Consider the following 24,759-nt stretch of genomic DNA (forward strand, 5'->3'; position numbering starts at 1 on the left):
CTCTTCCCACTTGGGGGAATCTATGAAAATAAAACACTATTGTTACCTGTGCAAAAAAAACTGACATTTTCCGCATTTAAAAGACATTTTTGCCCTTAAAACTTAAAAATCGATTTTCTCAAAAACTATAAGGTCTTTTTGAAAAAAAAATGTTCCTCTTATTCCCACTGATCCCCTTAATATACCCTGTGAATTTAGTGTTCCTAAATTTTAAGCAGGCTTTGCTATTAACCGTTAAAGTCGGCGGGTTTTTAAATGTATATATTTTTCCTTTGAAACTTTAACATCTATTTTCTCAAAAACTATAAGGTCTTTTTGAAAAAAAAAATTTTTCCTCTTATTCCTTCTGATCTCCTTAATATATTCTCCAAATTTTAGGCTCTTAGCACTTAAGGGGGCTTTGCTATTAACCCTTAAAGTCGGCGGCTACCTAACATTGATCCATGCGTCAACTTTTCCGCTTGGCAGCATGACCTTACGCATTAATTGCTAGTAGGATTTTACGCGTAAACCTATAACATAATAACCTGAAATACGGTATACTTACGCGTAATTGCGTAAGTGCTATGCGTAATTATAGACATGTACCGAAATTGAATGTCCATGCCATAAGCGTAATTTCGTAATGCGTAATAGCGTAAAATTACGCGTAATGATCCGTAAGCGTAGCTTTCTCCATTACGACCAGCACTGAGTAAAATATCGTTAAAGATTACCAATGTTTGTAATATCGGAATTAGGTGGTGGAATATCTGTAATTTTACCGATATTGCACTAGCAGCTTTCTCATGCGCCCAATTACGGTAGTGCCCTTTTTAAATGTACGCATTAGAGCTGCTGTCTTAACTCCGAGGGCACTTAGACAGCATCTTATTGATCATCCATAGTAACGACAGTATATTTAACTTCAGTCTACAGATGCTACATTGCCATTTATATTTTATTTTTTGCTTGCTGGAATGGATACCAAGACAATAGTAAATGGCTTGGTGATAACGATCCCCCAGAATACGACATCCTCTGCTAGTCTTATTGGTTCAAAGCAGGAAGTAACAATTTTTTTCTCCCTTTGCGACCCTACAGCTTTTCTTTGCTGCATTAACACATTTCATGGGGTGGGGAAATCTTCACATCCATGGGGATGCTGGTTCTGCAATCACTCCCATCTCAGTAACAGCTGAGAGTCAACTTTCCCAGTGAAGCTTATGGAATGGTTCAGAGGAAGGATCAAGTGCATTTGAACAATCCTATATATTACAGCATTTTGCAGCTAGTTAGAATGCAAACTATAAAGAGGTGATTGCTTGGGGATTTTATTTCTTAGCGAAAGCAAAGATATGCAGATGCTAACACACCATTACTGGATAAAACTCCATGTTAGCTGAAAAAAATGTAAAACAATCATCCAAAAAGAAATTAATTACCGTACATACTCGCATATAAGCCGACCCGCATATAAGCCGACCCCCCAACTTTTCCAAGAAAAAACAGGGGAAAATGATTGACCCCCATATAAGCCGGGGGTAGGAAATGCTGGATTGGTGCAGGCCGCGTAATCCCCCCAGTGTGTCCCAGTATAGCTAGTATAGTGCCCAGTATGGGTAGGTAGTGCCCCAGTATAGCTAGTATAGTGCCCAGTTTAGCTAGTATAGTGCCCAGTTTAGCCAGTATAGTGCCCAGTATAGGTAGGTAGTGCCCCAGTATAGCTAGTATAGTGCCCAGTTTAGCTAGTATAGTGCCCAGTTTAGCCAGTATAGTGCCCAGTTTAGGTACCGTAGGTAGTGCCCCAGTATAGCTAGTATAGTGCCCAGTATAGCTAGTATAGTGCGCAGTATAGCTAGTAGAGTGCCCCAGTATAGCTAGTAGAGTGCCCCAGTATAGCTAGTAGAGTGCCCCAGTATAGCTAGTAGAGTGCCCCAGTATAGCCAGTATAGTGCCCCAGTATAGCTAGTATAGTGCCCAGTTTAGCTAGTAAAGTGCCCAGTTTAGCTAGTATAGTTCCCAGTATAGCTAGTATAGTGCCCAGTATAGGTAGGTAGTGCCCCAGTATAGGTAGGTAGTGCCCCAGTATAGCTAGTATAGTGCCCCAGTATAGCTAGTAAAGTGCCCAGGTTAGCTAGTATAGTGCCCAGTTTAGCTAGTATAGTACCCAGTATAGTTAGGTAGTGCCCCAGTATAGCTAGTATAGTACCTAGTATAGTGCCCCAGTATAGCTAGTATAGTGCCCAGTTTAGCTAGTATAGTGCCCAGTATAGGTAGGTAGTGCCCCAGTATAGCTAGTATAGTACCCAGTGTAGGTAGGTAGTGGCCGGTATAGTGCCCTGCTCCCTCCGCTGCTATTACCTGCAGCGGCTTCCTGGTCCCCGGCGGCGCTTCCTCTTCCCCGCTCTCATGCCTCTATGAAGAGATCACAGCAGCGCGCCCGGCGCTGCTGCTCTGATGATGCAGGGGGCAGGAAAGAGCGCGGCTCCCTGTAGCGGCGATCTGTATCGCCGTTACCATGGGAACCGCTCTTTCCTGCCCCCTGCATTATCAGAGCAGCAGCGCCGGGCGCGCTGCTGTGATCTCTTCATAGAGGCATAAGAGCGGGGAAGAGGAAGCGCCGCCGGGGACCAGGAAGCCGCTGCGAAACAAGTAATAGCAGCGGCAGCGGCGGCGGGGGGAGCGGGGAGGGGGGAGCGGGGGCCGCGGACCACGGACCACCAGGGAAGACTCGCATACAAGCCGACCCCCCAACTTTTGACCCCCTTTTTGGGGGTCAAAAATTCGGCTTGTATGCGAGTATATACGGTATTTAGCCTGCCTATCCTGTTGTTTTTAGTGTTTTATTTCAGATTTAGAAGAAATGTAATATGAAAAAAATTATATTTCTATTGGTTTTTATCTTTACTGTTACTCTGTGATGCCAAAAGTGACAAGTGACATCACTTCTGCATTTTTTTTCAACCCAATTCAGTCTTCAAGTGGACCTAAACTCAAAATGTCCAAACATTTCTTTGCTACAGCTGATACAAATCCTAAAAAAAATCTGCACTGTTTCTACTTCCTGATTCATGGAAGCAGACATATTGTCAACATCCTGTGCTTTCAAATGAGCTTATGTGCCATCTCTGCCATGGCAGTCATGTGACCCAGGGAAGAGATCAAATTACAACTTGTGATTAGACACAAATGAGGGGGAATTAGACAGGCTTAACTCTCTGAATACACAGAGGGTGCATTTCTCTATGTTTTCCCTTTGTCCTGTGCAAGAGTTCAGGTCCACTTTAATTTTCCCTCCCTACTCCCACAGCTTACTGTCCCTTCCACAGCAAACATCACCTAGACAACAAGCTTGCATCTCTGTGTAAACTCTTAAAAAAGGAGGTAGTGTTCAATGACTTTCACAGTGTCCTTATCTTATCTGAAATAGGACTCTTTCCTCTATTTGCACGCTGAGATAAGCTTGTTACTGTAGCTTAAAAAACAACAGCTTCCCACAATTGCTGCAGTGAGGCAAAAACACCCAGACCAAATAAAAATAAAAATAAATTAGGAGACATATAGGAACCTATTATAGAAAAAAAAAGTGTGTGTTTGTGTTGGGGGGGATACATATATTTTTGGAGCCCTATTTTTCCCCCAATTTAGAATTTTTGGATGTTGTTACAACCCCCTTTAAAGCCCATCCAGGTTGCACGCACGCCACCCTCCCCCTAACACGATGATGATAAGGTTCCTGCGTTCAGCATATTCTTAATTTATTTTCCAGAACAACTTCATGTTCCTGAGACCACAAATCAGCAACACAAAATGTGCATTGCGACAGTGAAAGGAGGAAGAAAAAAAATATAGGACAATGTTCTGGCACAACGCCCAGCTTCAAATTAGCAGTTCAAAACCAGCCTAGTGAACAACAGATCTCATTCCACTTAATACTGGGCCCTTCCCCCCAGCATGACCCCCTGCCTGGCATACTAAGATCCACAAACTGCCTGCTAATTAGCAGTCTTATGATTTGCAACCTGCCCAGAGATGCCAGGAAGCAAGATAGAGGGAAGAAAAAAACAGGCTTTCAGTCCCTCGGCTAATCTACCCGCAAAATAAGAACCGTTTACAGCACATCTTTCAATGTTTCATATATCTATATTCATATGTTTATATATATTTCAATAGATTGTTATTTGAAGAGGAACTTTAACCCAGGATTGATCTTGATTACATTTATTAGCCAATACCCTTTTTTTCCTTGAGAAATCTTTACCTTTTCTCAAATAGATCAAGAGAGAGGTCTGTGTGGCTGATACTGTAGTGAAACCCCGCCCATAGTGTGATTTCTGGGCCATGGCCCTCAGAGTGTCCTGCATTGCATTGTGGGAAATAACTTCTGTTTCCTATATTGGAATGTAGCCCCACCTACACTGATGCTTAGCCTAGGCTGTTTATTATGCAGAATTCTCTCATCCCCAAACATTCTGGGAGAACAGCTATATTTTCTACTGGCTTTAGAATGCTCAGTAAATGAACATTCTTCAGAGATGACCTGCCAGTATAAAAAATATCACCACCTGTGAAAAGTTTCAGAATGTAAATCAGGAAGAGGAAAGATTTTACAATGGGCAAACACTGATTAAATTGTTTATCAAGTAATATTGTAAAAAAAAAAAAATGTTTTTCATTATGTTATTTTGGCTACAGTTCCTCTGTAACCTTTTTTTCACACTACCAGTGATTTTGTTAATTTTAACTCATTATGAGAAATAGATAAGTGGTCAGATCTGCCCCCTTTACCTGATTAACTAAGAGGTGGGGTGGCTAGTTGGCCATCTCATTCCTTATTGAGAGAATGAATACATACCACCGTAAGCCACCCCATTTTATTAACCTCACCTCCTTTTTCCGGTGCACAGAGATGGGGAAGAGACCTATCTCCTTGACATTGGGGCAAAGGCAGAGCAGAATCACCCACCAGGCAATCTAGGCAGGTGCTTGGGGACTCATGGCCCACCTGCCACATTCTTTGACCTCTCTCCACTTTTGCCTACCAAAAGTTAGACTACAGGGGGGCCCAAATCTACTACCTTCCCTAGGGCCCCAATTACATCTTAATCCATATCTAGGCACTGGTGCTTCGCTACAGGAGAAGGAGATTTTTCCACCCCTCTTTTGCAATCCCAAGGATTCATGAAATCAGGCCTAATGTTTCCTAAGTTCCTAGCACAGCCTAGAGTTGATCTAGAGGACATTTTGGGGCTCCCATGGACTGTGAAATTTCACTTATTTTTCTCAATTGTGGATTTTGAAGCTTTGTTTATAAAACACAACGGTTCAGATAATTCACGTAGGCGACCAGAGCTTTAGAAAAGAATAAGAATTAGAGAATTTGCAGAGACCTGGAGCAGGCACAAAATAATAAGAACGGGTCATATTCCGCTCAGCATCGCACATAATATTCTATCAAGTGCGGGGCTGAGGAGCTCTGGGTCTGTTTTCAATCATGCTTTGTGATTGTTCCAGTTTCGTATCATGGCAGGGATCCATTATTATTTTAAAGGCCTGTCTAATGGAATTTCTGCGGTGTTTGGAAGTTATTATGCGTTTAACGGACTGTGTTAGGGTTTAAGCACAAGAAGTAATAACTTTTAAATCAAAGTGCTGTAGGAACGGAATCCCCTTGTCCCATCTGATCATTTTCATAGCGAAAACTCAGCTAGAGGCGGCCCAAGCGATGAACACGGATACAGGGCCAGATCTTCCAATAGGCAGCCTGTCAACCATCTCCGCATGGATCTCCAAGAGGTGCCTGAGACTTATCCAGGCTAAAACTGAGCTTATTGTCTTTCCACTTCCAGTTCCACTCTGCTCTCCAAACGTTTCTTTCTCACGGATGGTGCGGTCATTCTACCATTCTTATAAATTCACGGCCTTAGAAGGAATCTTGATTCAGAGGTACCTTCACTGCTAATGCCAAGCACATCAAGTTCCCACCATGTCTCCAGCCCAGTAGCATCTCCAAAATATGCCTCTTCCTGACCCAGAAGACCTCTAAAGTCTTGTTGCATCTCTTTATTATCTCTCGCTCTCTACAGCTGCTGATGCAAAATAAATCCTTCTTCCCAATACTTATCGTCTGCTGCCATCTTTCTCAATCCCTTCACAGGCTTCCAGTCCACCTGAGAGTAAAATTCCTTCTAAACTTTGCCTTATGATCATTTCATGCCTTACCTAAAGCCCTGTATCCATGCTAGATAAAACTCAGCCACAGCGGTCAATAACAACTACTTCTGCCAAAAATCCAACTTAAAGTGAACCTCCGGACTAAAAATCTACTCAGCAGAACTGAAAAGGCTTGGTGTTTCTTTAACAGTTTCACAGCATCAGAACTTATTCACATTGCCTAGCAACTGGGAGGGGTGATCAACACACAGGACAGTTGGAACTGTGTCTCATGCTCCCTGTCACCTCCTTTCAACCATAAAGATGGCTGCCCTCATGAGATCAAACATTTGCCTGTTCTTTTAATACAGGGTGGGTAAGAGATTATATTACCTATCTATTTTAATTAACATAACTAATGTAACTTAATGACAGTATGTTTGTTTAGGTTGAAGTTCCTGTTTAAAGAGAAACTCCGACCAAGAATTTAACTTTATCCCAATCAGTAGCTGATACCCCCTTTTACATGAGAAATCTATTCCTTTTCACAAACAGACCATCAGGGGGCGCTGTATGACTGATATTGTGGTGAAACCCCTCCCATAAGAAACAAGAAAAGTATGTACTCCTGGCAGTTTTCTGTCTGTGAATCTTGCTGCATTGTGGGAAATAGCTGTTTACAGCTGTTCCCAACTGCCAAAAACCATGCAGCAGCTACATCACCTACCAACAGTAAAATGTTCACTGGAGTTCCTCTTTAAAGAAAACCTGAACTGAAAATTAAAAGTCAAAATTAGCATACACAAGTCATACTTATCTCCCATGTAGTCTACTCCTCAGTGTCTTTCTCCTGTCCCGCGTCCGGTTTGTTCACTGTGATCAAGGGAATTTTCCGTCCTCCATTTTGAAAATGGGCATTACCCATAACAGCTTTCTGGTCAGCACACAGTTAAACTGTAACATCGCCCACTTGAGCCATAGGGAAACATGGAAATTACCTGGTACATCAGTTTTCCTCTCAGCTATAACTGACAGCAACTGATATTTTACTGACAGCAACTGATATATTTCAGATCTGACAAAATATTGTCAGAACTGGAAGGCATCATTGTCAGAAGAAAATGGTGAGCTTCTGAGAGGAACTGATGCCAAGGTAACTATGTAATGTTCATTTGAAGTTATCTCATGTGTTTATTTTAAATATTTTTACTCAGTACAGGTTCTCTTTAAGTACGGTGGCCCCGACTCCTCTTCGCCAACCAATGACCATGAGACTTACCATGCCCAATGTGTGATGTTGTGCCCGTGTGCTGCTTATCCCCCCTCCCCCCGCATAGGAACAGAACACATTGCTAGCCTGCAGGCTTATATTATGCCTTTCAGCCTCTGACCAGCCATATTATTGTCACTTGAAGGTACTGAGCACCTGATAGGCGACATGCCTTGTAAGTATATATGAGGCTTTAGGGATAGATTCAAAAAATAAACTTATTTTATCAATTATTTTTCTTATCTGTTTATCTCAGAATTTATCTCTCCTTACTTATCTCACTTCATGATTTCTCTCTCCTTGGTGCCTTATTTAATTCACTTTTCTCCTGAGTTTTCTCTTAGATCATTTTTTTTTTCTTATCTACAAAATACCTTTTTAGCGCAAGAAGTTTTAAATCAGGATGATACCATTTATTGGCTAACTAAAAATGAATAAAAATAAGCAAGCTTTCGGCCTTGCAGCCTTCGTTGGGCTTAAATCCTGTTTGCTTGCAAACTGGTGGTACAGACAGCTATGTACAGTACATGCAACATCAAAAGGGAAAACAGATATTTTTTCTCAAGCATAAATACATGTCATTAAGATGCCTTCATTCAAACAGAGCACCTAAATGGGGTTAGAGGTTGTTAGTTGAGATATGGATCCTTGTTTACTCCATGCTCACAGACCTGGGATTAGGATTGACCCAGAGGTATCGCAAATTCTTAGCTCACAAGTTCAGCTATAATGGCTGAGAAAGTTCAAATATCATCAGCCTCATACCAATATAAAAAGTTTTTGTCCTTATTCAAATCCTTCTCCACAGCTTTGAACCAATTTATAAATTTTGTTTCTGCTATTAATCGGTCATTTGACATTTGAAGCCACCCTTCAGGGCAGTGACACGAAGATCATCCAATGCTGTGTCCGTTGGACCGAAAGTGTGTAGCAACTGGGAGTCCAGATTATACCCTACTGCTACTTTTTAGCACAAATAATTGAAAAAGTAGGTAAAGACATCATCTCAAACTTATTTTGAACAGCTGAGAGATTGTCCGGTGGTCCCCCAGTATTGTTTATAACTTGTTACTTGCTTTGTCTTGAAAAAGAGACTCTCAGTGGCTCCAAAACACTGAAATTAATAAGAAAATACTAATTACTAAATATTGTATAGCTTGTGGGAATATTCCTACTCACACATCACTAATAGGTGGCGCCATCCTCCTACTGGTTTACAGCAGCCACATCGTAGGCCTTTTACCAAATGGTATGCAGGAGGGTCTACTCTTAGCCTATCTTGAACAGTATAACTTGGTGCAAGTTACTGAGGTTATTGTTGGGACAACTTTGTGACCCCCATGTGATCTGTCTTGCCCTTGGCCCCCCTAGCTAGCCTAACCTGTAATGATACGCTCTTCTCCTCAGACTACGCCTAGCAGGGCCGGATTTCTGGAAAGGCCCCAAAGGCTCTGGCCTTGGGTGGCTGTAACCCAAAGGGGCACTTGGATGTGAAAAAGGGGTTGCTACATGTGAAAGAAAAGGCTTCAAATGAAGAACAACACACAAAAAAGGGAAGCTGATGCCTTGATGCCTAACCCAGTCCTCACCCCTCCTAAATCTGACCACAACTGTTACCCCAACCTAAGCTAGCTAAGAAAATCCCTGTAAAAATAGTAGTTAGACTTAGAATAATATATTTTAAGTCTAACTACTATTCCTACACGCATCACACACGTCTTATGTACGGGATTCATTAGATTCGAGATTTCAGAAATTCAAAAGATTTTAGAATCTTTTTGGATTCAGATTTGAGGAAATTTGGGATTCGTCCCGTCTCGAATAGATATTTGTTGATCTCATCTTGGCCTTCTTGAATTCACCTTTTTACCTATGTTTTCTCCTTGGTGATATTTTCACTCTTTCTCAATAAAATCCATTTTAAACCATAAAAAAGGAAGGAAGTACTCAAATAATTGTGATAGTACTTTTCCAACAGCTTTTTAGTACTTTCTCAATGGCAAAGTGCTGCAAAGTTATTTTAAAGAGAAGATGAAGAATTATCTACTAGGAGAAAACTTTGGAGAAAAAATGGCTAATATACAATTCACTTTTTCACGTGAGGTTTCTCGTAGGTGATACTTTCACAACTTGTCATAAAATGCCTTTAAGGCCACCAGCAAGCAAGGAAACACTCAAAATAAATGTGATAGTTCTTTTTTGTGGCTACTTTTTCAATTGTAAAATGATGAAAAGTTAGTTTAAAGAGAAGATGAAAGTTATCTCCAGGGAGATAACTCAGGGGAAAAAGTGAATTGCATATGGGCCCTTGTCTCCTGCGTTATCTCCTAGGAGATAACTTTCATATTCTCTTTAAAGGGGCACTACAGCAAAAAACTGTAAAATTTAAAATATGTGCAAACACATACAAATAAGAAGTATGTTTCTTCCAGAGTAAAACGAGCCATAAATTACTTTTCTCCTATGTTGCTGTCACTTACAGTAGGTAGTAAAAATCTGACAGAAGTGACAGGTTTTGGACTGTCCATCTCTTCATAGGGGATTCTCAGCAAGGCTTTTATTCTTTATAAAGATATTCCCTAAAAAGGATTTAAACAATGATGCTGGCCAGCTTCCCTGCTCCCTACACAGTTTTTGGCAGTTGGACAGAGGAACTGCCATTCACTAAGTGCTTTTGAAAATAAAAATATCCCTGAGAATCCCCTATAAAGAGATGGACTAGTCCAAAACCTGTCGCTTCTGTCAGATTTCTACTACCTACTGTAAGTGACAGCAGCAAAGGAGAAAAGTCATTTATGGCTCATTTTACTCTGGAAAGAATGTACTTCTTATTTGTCTATGTTTGCACATATTTTAAATGTTACAGTTTTGCGCTGTAGTGCCCCTTTAATCTAACATGTAGAATTATTTTACAATTGTAGAAGTAACTAAAAGTTGGTGAAAAAGTACTATCAAAATTATTTTGAGTATTTTCTTGCTTGCTGGTGGTATACAATTGCCAGTAATTTTACCACAAGGCCCAACATGCAATTAACTATTAATCCTTAGTTTCCTCCTAGGTGATAATTTCAAACTTGTCAATAAAATGTCTTCAAAACTACCAACAAGCAAAGATATGCTCAAAATAGTTTTGATAGTACTTTTTCACCTACTTTTTGGTACTTTTTCCATTGCAAAGTGCTGAAAAGTTATTCTAAATCAAAGATGAAAAATTAACACCTAGGAGAAAACTCAGGTGAAAAAGTGAATTGCATATGGCCCTATGATTTTTTTTTCACCTCGGGCTTGCTATAAAGAGGAGCTGTCAGCCATACTATCTCATATATAAGTACCGGTAGATAAATACTTGCTCTACTTATATAACATATGTATTGCACTGTCCACATTTTGATTTTAGTGATTTTTCTACAGTGAAAAAAGAGAAAATCTTTCTTAGCATTTCCCATTTTGGCTGTGGCTATTTTGAAGCCAATCCTGATGTCATTTCCTCCCTTATTCTCCTCTGCCTGATTTTGCATGCATTGCCCGCCCTTCACTATAGACAGTGCATTATCTCAGCATGAGAAATATTGGCCAATCAGAGTGAAACATAGGTGTGGGAGGGGAAAACAGGAGGGAAAGAGGCTTCAGCCAATCTGGCTGCATTAGTTAAGTCGCAGAACGCACAGAAGGTAAAGTATCCGCTTTGAATAGGAGCGTAAGGAAGGTATGTATTCAATCCGCCTCCTTCAAGAAAAGTAAAAGTGATTTTAACTTTTGGATTGCCTGGTTAGCATCCTTATACTTGTTTACCAGATAAATATAAAGAATAGTTTTTTTTACTTTATGCCGACAGTTACTCTTTAAACTGGAATGATTCTCAAGTTACTGCCGTGGTTTTGCTGTTCGCTGGACTAGTTTATCTCTGTTTTTAGCAGCTGTGAGATGTTTGGCGGCCATAGTGTACAGCAGCCCAGGGAAGACTTTGACAAACAACCCTGAGAAGCATTAGGCAGACACGGGCCTGGGAGAGGGAGGAGGGTGGCAGAGAGACGGCGGTTCCCTCTTCCTCGGGAACGTGGCTCACAGAATGATGAGGTGCCAAATTCCATGTCGAGAACAGCGTGTCTTCTTTATAAAAGGGATCCAAGCAAAAACATTTTCCACCCAGGATTCTTCCTTTGAAAGTGCTGACAGGTTAAGGAGCAAGACGATGACTATTTTCCACGCAATTATTGTTACCGCTATGGCCGTGTCACTTCTAAATGGTTCCCCTTGTCTCGATGGAATTGGGCTTAAAGATTTCACAGGAGATTTTTATGACCCCGATATTCAGAAATATAAAGGTGTAAAGACTGCATATACAGGACAGGCTGATTAGATACATAGGCCAAAATCTTACGCATGCAGGTGTAATTACCGGAGGAACAGCCAGTTTAGGTTGTTGCAGGTGTTGGAAATGAGTAAGAAGGCTCCTGTTTTGTGCAGCTAGTTACTCATGCAGGAAGGTGGATGGTTTCTGGACAATCTGTAGGGCCAATGATGCATTGATGCGGCTGCCCGACTCATTCATCTTTCTTCTCGCTCTTCCTCTGCTATTCCTCTGTCAAGCTCTTCATTGGCTACCAGTTAACTAGACAACCCATTTTAGACCCTTACCTCCACAATCTGTCAAGCTCTCCACAATCTAACTCCCCTGTACATCTCCTCACTAATTTCCAGATACCAACCCATCTGCAACCTCAGATCTGCACACAAACTTTGTCTGTCCTCTAGAATCACCTCCTTGCATTCACGTATACAAGATTTCTCATGTGCCTCACCCCTTTTCCTGGAATCCCCTTCTACAACACATCCATTACTCTCCAACCTTTGAAAACTTAAAGCGGTCCCCCAAAACTCTGACATGCATAAGGCCCTTCCCCTTCAAACTCTTGCCAACTTTTACTCTTTCACATTAGGGCAGACTTTGTGCGTTAACGCAAACGGCAGCCGTTTGCGTTAACCAAGGTAAGATGAAAGTCCATAGACTTTCATTTTACCTTTCACACTCGACGCTGCTTTTCGATGCGTTGCGGTTCCGACGCACCCGGGCGCAGTTTTTCCTCCAACGCACCCGCGAGCCGGCGTTTTCCGTCGGGTTTAATTACCAGCTACGCACCGCAGATACCCGACGACACGCAGCAGGCAGACAACGCGTGCAGGAGAACGGCTCCTGTTCGCGTTGTCTGATGTGAAAGAGCCCTAAGTATACATACAGAGGTGTAGCTAGGGATTACAGCAGCCAGGGACATAGACAGTTTTTGCACCTTCTGGTGTAGCAATGCATCAGAATGTGGGCGTCATCATGGGTGGAGGCTGCCAAATGTAGAAAATGCTGTTTAGATAGCCAGATATTCCCCTTCTCCATATAGATAGCCAAATGTGCCCCCTTCCCCAAAATAGCAAGTGTGCCCCCTATAGATAGCCAGATGTGCCCCCTATAGATAGCCAGATGAGCCCCCCCTTTAGATAGCCAAATGTTTCCCCCTTTACATAGCCGTATGTAACAGCAGAAGACTCACCGGTTCCAACGTTCCAGCGATGACATCGTCTCTCCCCTGCAGCCCGCCCAGCATCCTTTCCTTGGCAACAGCGGCATCTCGTCACATGATGCCACTCTTACCAAGGAGAGGACGCCAGGCGCGTTGCAGAGGAGAGAAGACATAATCGACGGAACGTCTTAGTTGGTAAGTTTTTTTCCCTTGTTGCTCATTAATGTTGCCGCCCCTCAGCAGAGGGAGGGAGAGAAGTGGGGGCATTTAGGGCAGCCAGCAAGCCACCTATCACACACATGGGGATGCGGCAATCTCACTGAGTGCCCTCACATGCTGCGCCTGGGGACGTATGTCCCCTCTTGCCCCCCCCCATAGGTACGCCTCTGTATACATATTGTATACTACCTCACCTCTTCCCCCTTCCCCATTCCTTTAGGTTGTAAGCTCACAAGGGCAGGGCTCTCTCACCCTACTGTGTCTTGTAATTTTGCATATACATTTAGTTAATTATGTTACATTTGTCACTAATTTCTATGGCTACCAATTCTGTAGTATGCACCAGCGTCTATATTTTGTGTATACTTTTTTCTGTATTATTATGCAGGGCTGCTCAAATCCGATTCGGGAGACATCCGGATAGATCTATCCGGATATCTCCCAATTACCTGGCCGGGGGGGGGGCAATCTTACCTGTCTGACGTCTTCTTCGTCCATCCCTCGATGCCTCCCACGATGCGGTCCAAGTGGCGGTCACGTGATTACAAACACTTCCGCCTTCCGGGTTGAAAGAGGAAGTGTTTGTAATCCCATGACACGCGTGGACCGCATCGTGGGAGGCGCCGAGGGACGGACGAAGAAGACGTCAGACAGGTAAGCTTGACCCCCCGCCAACCCCCCACAGGTGTACTGGGAGAAATCCGGATAGCAACTATCCGGGTATCTCCCGAATCTGGATTTGCGCAGCCCTATTATGTACCTCGTGTTTGTTTCTTACTCTGTGCAGCGCCAGGGAACATGTTGGCACTTTATAAATCAGGAATAATAATAATAATATATCAACATGTCACACAATACCTGCACGGTGGTGTGTCACTCTAGGCGTAACATACAGTATCAGCTTGGCCTGTTTTTAACATTGAGGGCCTCTTTCACACTGGGGTGGTGCGGTGCATTAAATTGACGCACTGCTACCGCAGCCTAAAGCAACCCCACGGTGAAGGTCATAGTTCCCACGTTGCGGTAAGCTGCACCGGAAGTCCCTAATCTAACGCTAGCGCAGAACTACGTTACTGAGCGGGATCCGCAGTGATCTGTGGCGATGTGCGTCGGCCCGTAAGTCATGTTAGTCTATGTCGACGTGTTTTTTTTTTTAAAGTTTATGTCGCAACATTGTGGTACGCAAGCGCGGAAGTGTATTTTTACAATACGCTTCCATGCACTTCCGCACACCCCGAAGCAGGAAGTGACCGTAATCGCGTCACTTCCTGCTCACAAGCACGTCACTTCCTGCTCGGCTGGTGGTCAGACAGGGAACACCGCTTACTAACGCGGTTTTCCCTGAAGGCCTGTTTCTGGCAGTGCGGCGGGCGCAGCACACCGCATTGCTGCCAGTTTGCAGTGTGAGACCGGCCTCAGTCTCAAGCAACCAGAAAGCAGACTTATCTGGCATCAGCCAATCCCTGTGGGTGCCGGATAACCGAGACTTTACAGTACAATTAAAGAAGCATTGCTCAAATGCTCAATATACTCCATGTAAAGTGCAGGGAAAACTGTCAGGACTATCTAAACATACAATAACCGGATCCATCTGAAAATGGCGCCTGCGAATAATGGCGCACGGTGTTGCCGCTAATCCGTTTGTCACTTAACGCTATTTAACGTTAAAGCCTTATCGTTATTTATCTCTGTTTATTTTATTGAAAATGAACACACAGAACCCTCTCTGTACCTATCCCTAACCTCTAGACCCCCCCCCCCCTGGTGGTGCCTAACCCTAACCACCCCCCAGTGCTGCCTAACCCTAAGACCCCCCCGGTGGTGCCTATTGCCTAACCCTAATAACTTGCCTGGTGGTGCCTAACCCTAAGACCCCCCTGGTGGTGCCTAACCCTAATCACTTGCCTGGTGGTGCCTAACCCTAAGACCCCCTGGTGGTGCCTAACCCTAACCACCCCTCTGGTGGTGCCTAACCACCTCCCTGGTGGTGCCTAACCCTAACCACTTCCCTGGTGGTGCCTAACCCTAAGATCCCCCTGGTGGTGCCTAACCCTAACCACCCCCCAGTGGTGCCTAACCCTAAGACCCCCCTGGTGGTGCCTATTGACTAACCCTAATAACTTGCCTGATGGTGCCTAACCCTAAGACCCCCCTGGTGGTGCCTAACCCTAATCACTTGCCTGGTGGTGCCTAACCCTAAGACCCCCCTGGTGGTGCCTAACCCTAACCACCGCCCTGGTGGTGCCTCACCACCTCCCTGGTGGTGCCTAACCCTAACCACCCCCCTGGTGGTGCCTAACCCTAACCACCCCCCTGGTGGTGCCTAACCCTAATCACTTGCCTGGTGGTGCCTAGCCTAACCCTAAGACCCCCTGGTGGTGCCTAACCCTAACCACCCCCCTGGGGGTGCCCAACCCTAACCACCCCCCTGGTGGTGCCTAACCCTAACCACTCTCCTGGAGGTGCCTAACCCTAAGCACCCCCCTGGTGGTGCCTAACCCTAACCACCCCCCTGATGGTGCCTAACCCTAACCACTCTCCTGGAGGTGCCTAACCCTAAGCACCCCCCTGGTGGTGCCTAACCCTAAATCTCCCCTGGTGGTGCCTAACCCTAACCTTGACAGTGTTACATTAAATCCATTCACCGTTTTGCAGTTAAATAACGTCTGCAGTTTGGCTTATGTAGGGTGCTATTGATAAATAACCTTACTGTGGGCAATAGCGTCTGCTGTTTGGCATATGCACGGCACTATTGATAAATAACGTAACTGTGTGCCGTTTTTCTTCTTTTTTCCCTGTGGGCCATTATTATGCAGTACTAACGATAAATAGCGATAAGCGTATCTTTTTAATGCGGCGCCATTTTTATGCATAGGCGCTGTGCGCCATTATTCACTGATCCGACAATAACCAGTGTTGTTTGGATACAATCCGTGATCACAGCATAGCCGTGATTCACCAGCATTTTTTCACTATCCGACATCGTGAACTGAATCCGTAATCGGGAATCGATCACGGAATTCAATCTCGGATGCAGCCGTTATTCTGCGTATTCGGCCCGTGATCACGAAAAAAATATCCGTGATTATAAGCTAAAAAGCTGCCGACTTTAGCGGTTAATAGCAAAGCTCCCTTACATGATATAAACACCAAATGCAGGATATGTAGGATAGGTTAAGTAGAAAAGTGGGAACAAAGGGATTTTTAGTTTTTTTTCAAAAAGACCTTATAGTTTTTGAGATAATGAATTTTAAAGGTTCAAAGGAAAGCAGTATACATTTAAATGCGGTAAATAAGAGTTAATGTATTTACCGCGTTTACATGTATACTTTTTTCCTTTGATATTTCCGTTGAACCTTTAAAATCCATTATCTCAAAAACTATGAGGTCTTTTTGAAAAAAAACTACTTAAAGCGGACCCAAACCAAACATTTTTTTTTATTAAAAATATTTAGTTGCACCACTCTGACACATACAAAGATACGTACATAAATACTCCTTCAAGCCTATGAGCATTTCAGTGCATGCTTTCACCCTTCTCTTTTCATAGCTAGGGTTATACAGGTGGCAGCCATTAGCAATTCCTCCTTTGCCGGACACCACCTACTCCACCAGTTTGCCGGATTTTTCCTGGCAATTTGAAAGGAAGGGTTCCTCCAATAAATGTGAAATATTTTATATTTGTCATCATGCAGCTAAAAAAAGGCTGCTATTTATTATTATAATTTAGAAAATAGATTTTATTTCTGAAATCTTGTATTTTTAATTTGGGTCCACTTTAACATATCCTGCAAATTTGGTGTTTCTAGCATGTAAGGGGGCTATGCAATTAACACTAAAGTCGGCGGGGTTTGGCAGTATTTAATGACCAATACTTTTTCATTGGAAACTTTAAATTCGATTTTCTCAAAAACTATAAGATCTTTTTGAAAAAAATTTTTTTAAGTTGTAGCTACTGATCACCTTTATAGTCCATGCAATTCTGGGGATTGTAGCATGTGTGGGAGCTTTGCTATTAACGTTAAAGTCAAATCCGGAAAACAAACCCATGATCACGGATTTTACTGGCAATCATGGATAAAATCTGAGTCGAATTCAACAGTCAGTTTTAAAGCGGAACTGTAGATGAAAATAAACACATTGTTTCACTTATCTGGGGCTTCCCCAAGCCCCCAGCAGCTGTCCTGTCCCGCGCCGAGTCTCCACGAGTCTCCGTTCCCCCGCCGCCGCTCAGTCCTGTACCTCGACTTGTAAGTCGAGGCCAGCGCAGCCCAGCCAAGCGTATCCTTTCCCCTCTGCAATAGCGGGGAACGCAAAGAAAGGATACGCGAGGCCAGAGCCGTGCAGGCGCAGTGACCCGGCGACGGAACCGAAAGCAGCTGGCGGTGGGAGAACGGAGGCTCGTTGAGCAGCGGCGCGGGACAGGATGGCTGCTGGGGGCTTGGGGAAGCCCCAGGTACGTGAAACAATGTGTTTATTTTATATCTACAGTTCCGCTTTAAATCCAGATCCCAATCACGCCTTATCCGGATTTTTGGACTGCCGTGGCCGGATTTATTTGAATCCGTGATGGGGGGGTATCCGAGCAACACTAACAATAACTATAGTAATAATAATAATAACAATTATAATATTTATTGTAAGTGCAAGCTTTCAAAATCCTTTAGGTATCTTCATCAGGCCAATATAAATAAAATTAGAAGTTAAGCAGCAAGCCAAATTTATTTCCTAGAAAATCGAGAAGGATTCAATGTGAAAGGCACAATCGTTCTGTTGAATTATAGGCTGGGAAATGGATATAAAACGAGAGGAATGTGAACTCCTTAGGAGCAGTCAGCCTATCTCAGGTTCAGCTCCAGGGATTTGACTGTGAAACGCGTCAGCAGAGCTGGAGTGCTGCGCTCTTCCCCCCCGGGGACCCGCTGTACAGATTAATTGGGGAAACAATCTAAATATAATGAAGTCTCGAGCTGTGGGAATTCTCCCAGGCAGAATGGGATCTCTCTAAGTTTATCTACACAAGACGTGAACAATACCTACACCGCATCGCCGGAGGAGCTGAGAATTTTCCACAGTCACACATCACTAAAATACCAAATCTCATGGATTTGTGGCAGCCCTGCTCAGAAACCTGCCACTGTTTGGTTCTGATTGACAACGCAGTTTGATAACCTGTGGCCTTCAGGTGGGTGGTGGAGGATAACCTATGGTCTTCAGGCAGGTGGTGGAGGATAACCTTTGGTCTTCAGGTGGGAGGTGGAGGATAACTTATGGTCTTCAGGTGGGAGGTGGAGGATAACTTATGGTCTTCAGGTGGGAGGTGGAGGATAACTTATGGTCTTCAGGTGGGTGGCGGAGGATGAGGAAGGGGCAGTTGACTTTAAAGGGGTTCTGAGCAGTACCCTAAAATCAAAAATTTCACTTACATTGGGCCTCCTCCGGCCCACCGTAGGCCGCGAGGTCCCCCGGCGTCCTCCTGGCACCTGTCTATATCCCTCCGGCGGTTCCCGTTACCGGCGACACCCGGTTTGGGTGTTGGCCCGGCTCTTCCTGGTCCTGGCCCAGCTCTTCCTGGTCTTTGACGCCGCTCGTCATCACGCCGGCCGCTATGCGTCATCACGGCGGCCAGCGTGACAGTCCTGCGCATGCGTGGTTTAACCACGCATACACAGGACTGTCACACCGGCCGGTGTGATGACGCATAGCGGCCGGCGTGATGACGAACGGCGTCTAAGACCAGGAAGAGCCGGCCCGACACCCGCCCCGGGTGTCGCAGGTAACGGGAGCCGCCGGAGGGATACGGACAGGAGCCTAGATGACGCCGGGGGACCTCGCGGCCTACGGTGGGCCGGAGGAGGCCCAAGGCAAGTGAAATTTTTTATTTTAGGGGACTGCTCAGAGTCCTTTTAAAAGGACCACAATTGAGGAAAACTGTAAACTTTTAAATACTTACATATAAAATTTACATTTCTCCCATAGAAAAATGCACTTTTTTCCTATGTCGCTGTCACTTAAAGTAGGTAGTAAAAAGCTGACAGATCTGGCAGATTTCAAACTAGTCCATCTCCTGTAGGTAGCTTGATAGACCAACTTTAGGCAGCTAGAGAGCCCACCTGATTAGGTCGGCTAGGGGGTAATGCATGCAGAATGTGCAGTGGGAGCGTTGCAATAACTCAACTGCTTGCCAGGATCAACAGGCTCCTGTTCTTCCTGGTCCAGGGGGCGATGTTGACGATAGACAGGACTCAGGACCAGCAAGTAAATTTGAGGCGCTAGTGCAGTGGATTACGGCAAGGTGAGTTATCATAACGCTCCCGCTGCGTTCTGCATTCCCCTGCTGCTACACCTGCCCCGCCTTGCCCGTCCCTAGAAACGGGCCTGCTCTGTTTCAGTATGTCACTGTATGTGGTGGCACTCAGGGTTCCCTTAATGGACTGTAGCTCCCCAGTGTCGGCAGCACTCATGCAGCCCCAAACCATGACACTTCCACCACCATGCTTTACTGTAGGCAACACACACTTGCCATTGTACTCCATCTGAACCCAAATAAGTTTATCATGGTCTCATCCATCCATAGGACATGGTTCCATGTCCATTGTTTGCTTGCCTTCAGCAAACTGTTCATGGCTTTCTTGTGCACTATCTTTAGAAGAATCTTCCTTCTGAGGCAACAGTCATGCAGACCGATGTCTATTTACCAAAGTGGAGCTTCCGCAAGGGAGGAGCTTAAATAGCTTGCAGGAAGTATCTTTGGAGTGCGAGGGGAACTGAAAGAGAGGAGAAAAATGCCACTAAGAAGCCTTACCTGGAAAATGCATGTGGGAGAGCCCACCACCTAAGTGTAATTTGCCAATTTGACTGCAAAGTTTTAATAAAAATTGATTGCTTTAAATGGTAGGGATGGCCCTGCTTAGGGGAACTCATAGAGAAGCATGTGATAAGTTTGATCAGCTGATAGATTTGTAAGGTTCTGATTTGCTGGTCCTGGTCATGTGTTAAACCAGGAAGTCATCACAGCACATCAGGACCTTACAAATCTATCAGCTGATCAAACTGATCACATGCTTCTCCAGGAGTTCTCCTAATCAGGGCTATCCGTATTAAATGGTATCACACTATAGAGGGTTTTTTCTCATGGGGTTAAATATAAGTGAAATCACAGAAGAGGAGTCTTTGCCGGGGTGGTGGGACGTCTGATAAGATCTCAGTAGCTTGTGTGGCCTTATCTAGCAGAGGTCCTTGTGAGAAAGCGCGGAGGAGCCGCCGCCATGAGCCAACGGCAGGCGGCTCCTTCCGCGCATAGTGAGCCGGCACACAGAGAGGCAGCCGCCTCCTCCCGGTATGAGGCGGCTGTCTCCGTGCAGGGCTCAGCGGAGCGCGCATATCCCCGCTGCGGAGACACTTGCTTATTGTCTGGCGTTGTGATCACAAATGTGGGAGCACCCAGATCCGTAGTCAGATCCGCAAGTGTGCCGGGACCAGCTGGAGCTGTAATCCTACACTTAGCTAGATTCTGTTGATAGCTAAAGTACTAGTTTGATTGTGATTATCTGTTATGACGTTTTGCCTGCCTGACTATCCTCCTGACCTTGTACCTCGATATTTCTGATACTCTGTTGCCGAACCCCGGCTCATCCTGAGACTCTGTTTCTGCCTCCTGATCTTGTACCTCGATATTTCTGATACCCTGTTGCCGAACCCTGCCTGTACTTAGACTCCGCCTCTGCCTTCTGTATCTGTACTTTATCTGTCCGTGTGTGTACGACCTGGCTTGTCCGACCTCGACAACCAACCTTACCCTTGGAGGCGGTTCCTCGTCCTGTCAGTGACATCTCCTCCTGAGTGTCACGTTCAGACTATCCTTCCTACTGTCAGTCTGACTCCTCCCGTCTTGGAGAGCTCAGGTCTGCGGAAGGAATCTGTGCAGTACTCCTTGCTGCACTAAGGCCTAGTCCTCTTAGTGTTACTGTTACACCAAACACTACACTCTACTCAGGTGAACAGAGGTTAGCTAGTATATCGGATTATCGGTGATACTGCAGATCACTTATAATCTGGTATACATCTGTATTCCCAGTGATACTGCAGATCACCGGTAATCAGATCCTCTCTGTGCTTCACCGATCGTTACAGAACGCCAGACCAATTAACAGATGGACGCACGCGCTGACCCTCTGACTGTGCTTGCCACTTCGGTGGATACCATCCATCAAGCACTGGGCCAGCACAAAGCTTTAATTGATGCCCTAACAGGCTCTGTGCAAACCCTTCAGACGTCAGTTGATTCGGTGCGATCCCCTCGTAGTGATGACATACGTATGCCCGTACCAGACAAATTTTCCGGCCACAAGTCTGACTTCCGGAATTTTAAGAGTAGAGTGTTGTCATATTTCGAGTTGAGACCCCGATCCTCGGGGACTGAGACCCAACGGGTCGTTTTCATTAAAACCTTGTTAACTGGTGATTCCCAGTCCTGGGCATACAACCTGCCTCCCACAGATACAGCTCTGACCTCGGTAGAGGAATTTTTTAAGGCCATGGCAGTGATATACGACGACCCTGACCTTGCGGCAACCTCTGAGCGGAAGCTCAAACTTTTGCCGCAAGGCAGAGGCTCGGTCGAGGATTACGCGGCAGAATTTCGTAGGTGGTCAGTTACCGCCAGATTTGACACCTATGCCCTGATGGATTACTTCCTGTCTGGGTTGTCGGAGGAGGTCTCCGACCTAATGCTAACCTTACCCGAGCTCCAGACAGTCGATGAGGCCATCTCATCGGCCATTCGAGTCGACCGTCGGCTACGCCATCAGAGGAAGACTCGGGGCAGTCACCGTGTCAGGGTGACATCTTATGCGGCACCACCCGCTGCACCCTCAGTAACAACATCTCCGCCTGTCTCTTCCTTTCCGGCCTTACCTCCACCCGAGCCAATGCAGATTGGTCGATCAAAACTGACCCAGGTGAAGCGAAGGCGGAGAATAGCTGAACAATTGTGCCTGTACTGTGCAGAAGCGGGGCATAGAGTGCGAAACTGCCCTAACAAGCCGGGAAATGAGTCTGCCTAGGAGTAGTGGGGGGTGACACCCTAGGCACACCTTTCTCACCCCAAAAAGAGAAAAAATTGCTTCTCCCCTGTACGATTACATGGGAGAATAAGTCTGTAGCCACTGAAGCTTTTATTGATTCTGGCTCAGCGGCTAATTTTATGAACCTTGAATTTGCTCAGGAGTTGGGTATTCCCCTCACTCCAGTAAGTCCCCCCATTCAGGTCACGGCAGTAGACGATTCCACTCTGCAACGGGATCGTCCCCTGTCTCAGACTCCACAGGTGAAAGTCACGTTAGGGGTACTGCATGGGGAACAACTACAGTTTTTTGTATTGTGTATGTCAACCTCCACTATCATCCTAGGCATGCCGTGGTTACAAGTCCATTCTCCACACATAGACTGGGCTACGGGTCAGGTAACCAGATGGTCCGATCATTGTCACCAACAGTGTTTAGGGAAGGTGACATTGGGTCGGACCAAGATTTGTGTGGAGGGGGTTCCCAAAGAGTATTCTGAGTTCTCCGATGTATTTTGTCCTAAGTCTGCTGATCAATTACCTCCTCATCGCCCCTACGATTGCCCCATGCATTGATCTCCGTGCTGGTTGTATGCCTCCTAGGGGTCACCTGTATAACTTGTCCGGTCCAGAGAAGATGGCTATGCAGGAATACATTCGTGATAACTGGGCCAAGGGGTTCATTCGGCCCTCCCGGTCGCCTGCTGGGGCCGGTTTCTTCTTCGTTAAGAAGAAAGACGGGGGTCTCCGACCTTGTATTGATTATCGGGGCCTCAATAAAATCACGATAAAAAATCGCTATCCGTTACCCTTGATAGACGATTTATTTACGCAGGCCACAGCCGCAAAAATCTTCTCTAAGTTGGATCTGAGGGGGGCATACAATCTAATCCGCATTAGAGAGGGCGATGAGTGGAAGACGGCCTTCAACACACCCGACGGGCATTACGAGTACCTAGTGATGCCCTACGGGTTGTGCAATGCGCCAGCCGTCTTCCAAGAATTAATCAATGAGGTATTCCGGGAGGTATTGGGTAGATTCGTGTTGGTATACCTTGATGATATACTAATCTATTCCAATAACCTCTCCGAGCACAGGGTCCACGTGAAGTTTGTTCTGAACAAATTAAGACAAAATAGGCTCTATGCTCAGGTGGAAAAGTGTATTTTCAAGGTGACCACTGTCACGTTCCTAGGGTATGTAATTTCCACCTCGGGCCTTTCAATGGATCCTGCCAAGGTCACAGCTGTGTTGGAGTGGCCACAGCCGGTGGGGTTAAAAGCCCTACAAAGATTTTTAGGTTTTGCGAACTATTACAGGAGGTTCATTAAGGGGTACTCCACGTTAGTTGCCCCCCTTACCAGTCTGACGAAAAAAGGGGCGGATACCAACCACTGGTCCCCTGAAGCCATGGCGGCATTTTCTCTTCTTAAGAAATTATTTTGCTCAGCACCAATTTTGAGGCATGTGGACACGTCTTTTCCCTTTATCGTGGAGGTTGATGCCTCAGAAGTTGGGGTGGGGGCGGTGTTGTCTCAACGATCAGGCTTGCAGGGCAGATTACACCCGTGCGCTTACTTTTCCCGTAGCTTCTCACCTGCAGAAAGAAATTACGATATAGGCAACCGGGAACTTCTGGCCATTAAATTGGCGTTTGAGGAATGGCGCCACTGGTTAGAGGGGGCAGAACACACGATCACAGTTTACACCGACCACAAGAACTTGGAATACATCGAGGGGGCGAAGAGGCTAAGTCCCCGTCAGGCCCGATGGTCTTTATTTTTTACAAGGTTTAGGTTTATAATCACGTACACCCCAGGCAGCAAAAACATCAAGGCAGATGCCCTCTCCAGGTGTTTTGAACCAGAAACGGCACAGCCACCCACTCCTGAGTCCATCATCCCGCGGGAACTAGTGTTAGCCGCAACGGAGACTTGGGAGGATTGGACAGAGGTTTTGGGCCCCTTTCAGCAGGATGTTCCTGAGGGAAAACCCGAAGGTGTTATGTTTATCCCTCTGCCTTTTCGTTTACAAGTCCTGCATCTCTTTCACGCCCATAAGAATGCTGGTCATCCTGGAGCTGCCAGAACGCAGGATCTAATTGCCAGGTGTGCTTGGTGGCCTTCTTTGGCAACAGATTGCAAAGAGTATGTCAGGGAGTGTGCGGTCTGTGCCAAGAGTAAACCCTCCCGGCTGGCATCTGTAGGTAAGCTGCAGCCTTTGCCCACCCCGAGTGAGCCATGGACCCACTTGTCCATGGATTTTGTGGGAGAATTGCCCAGGTCTGAAGGAATGTCGGTCACTTGGGTGGTAGTCGACCGTTTTAGCAAAATGGCCCATTTTGTGCCCCTGAAAGGACTCCCCTCGGCTCAGGAACTGGCCGAGTTGTTCATCATTCACGTCTTCCGGCTGCATGGCATTCCGGAAGACATTGTGTCGGATAGGGGAGTCCAATTTGTGTCTGGATTCTGGAGAGCATTTTGCCACCAAATGGGCATGAAATTATCTTTTTCGTCAGGCTACCACCCACAGACCAATGGGCAGACGGAACGTATCA

The sequence above is a fragment of the Hyperolius riggenbachi genome, chromosome 1 (genome assembly GCF_040937935.1).
Source record: "Hyperolius riggenbachi isolate aHypRig1 chromosome 1, aHypRig1.pri, whole genome shotgun sequence".
NCBI lineage: Eukaryota > Metazoa > Chordata > Amphibia > Anura > Hyperoliidae > Hyperolius > Hyperolius riggenbachi.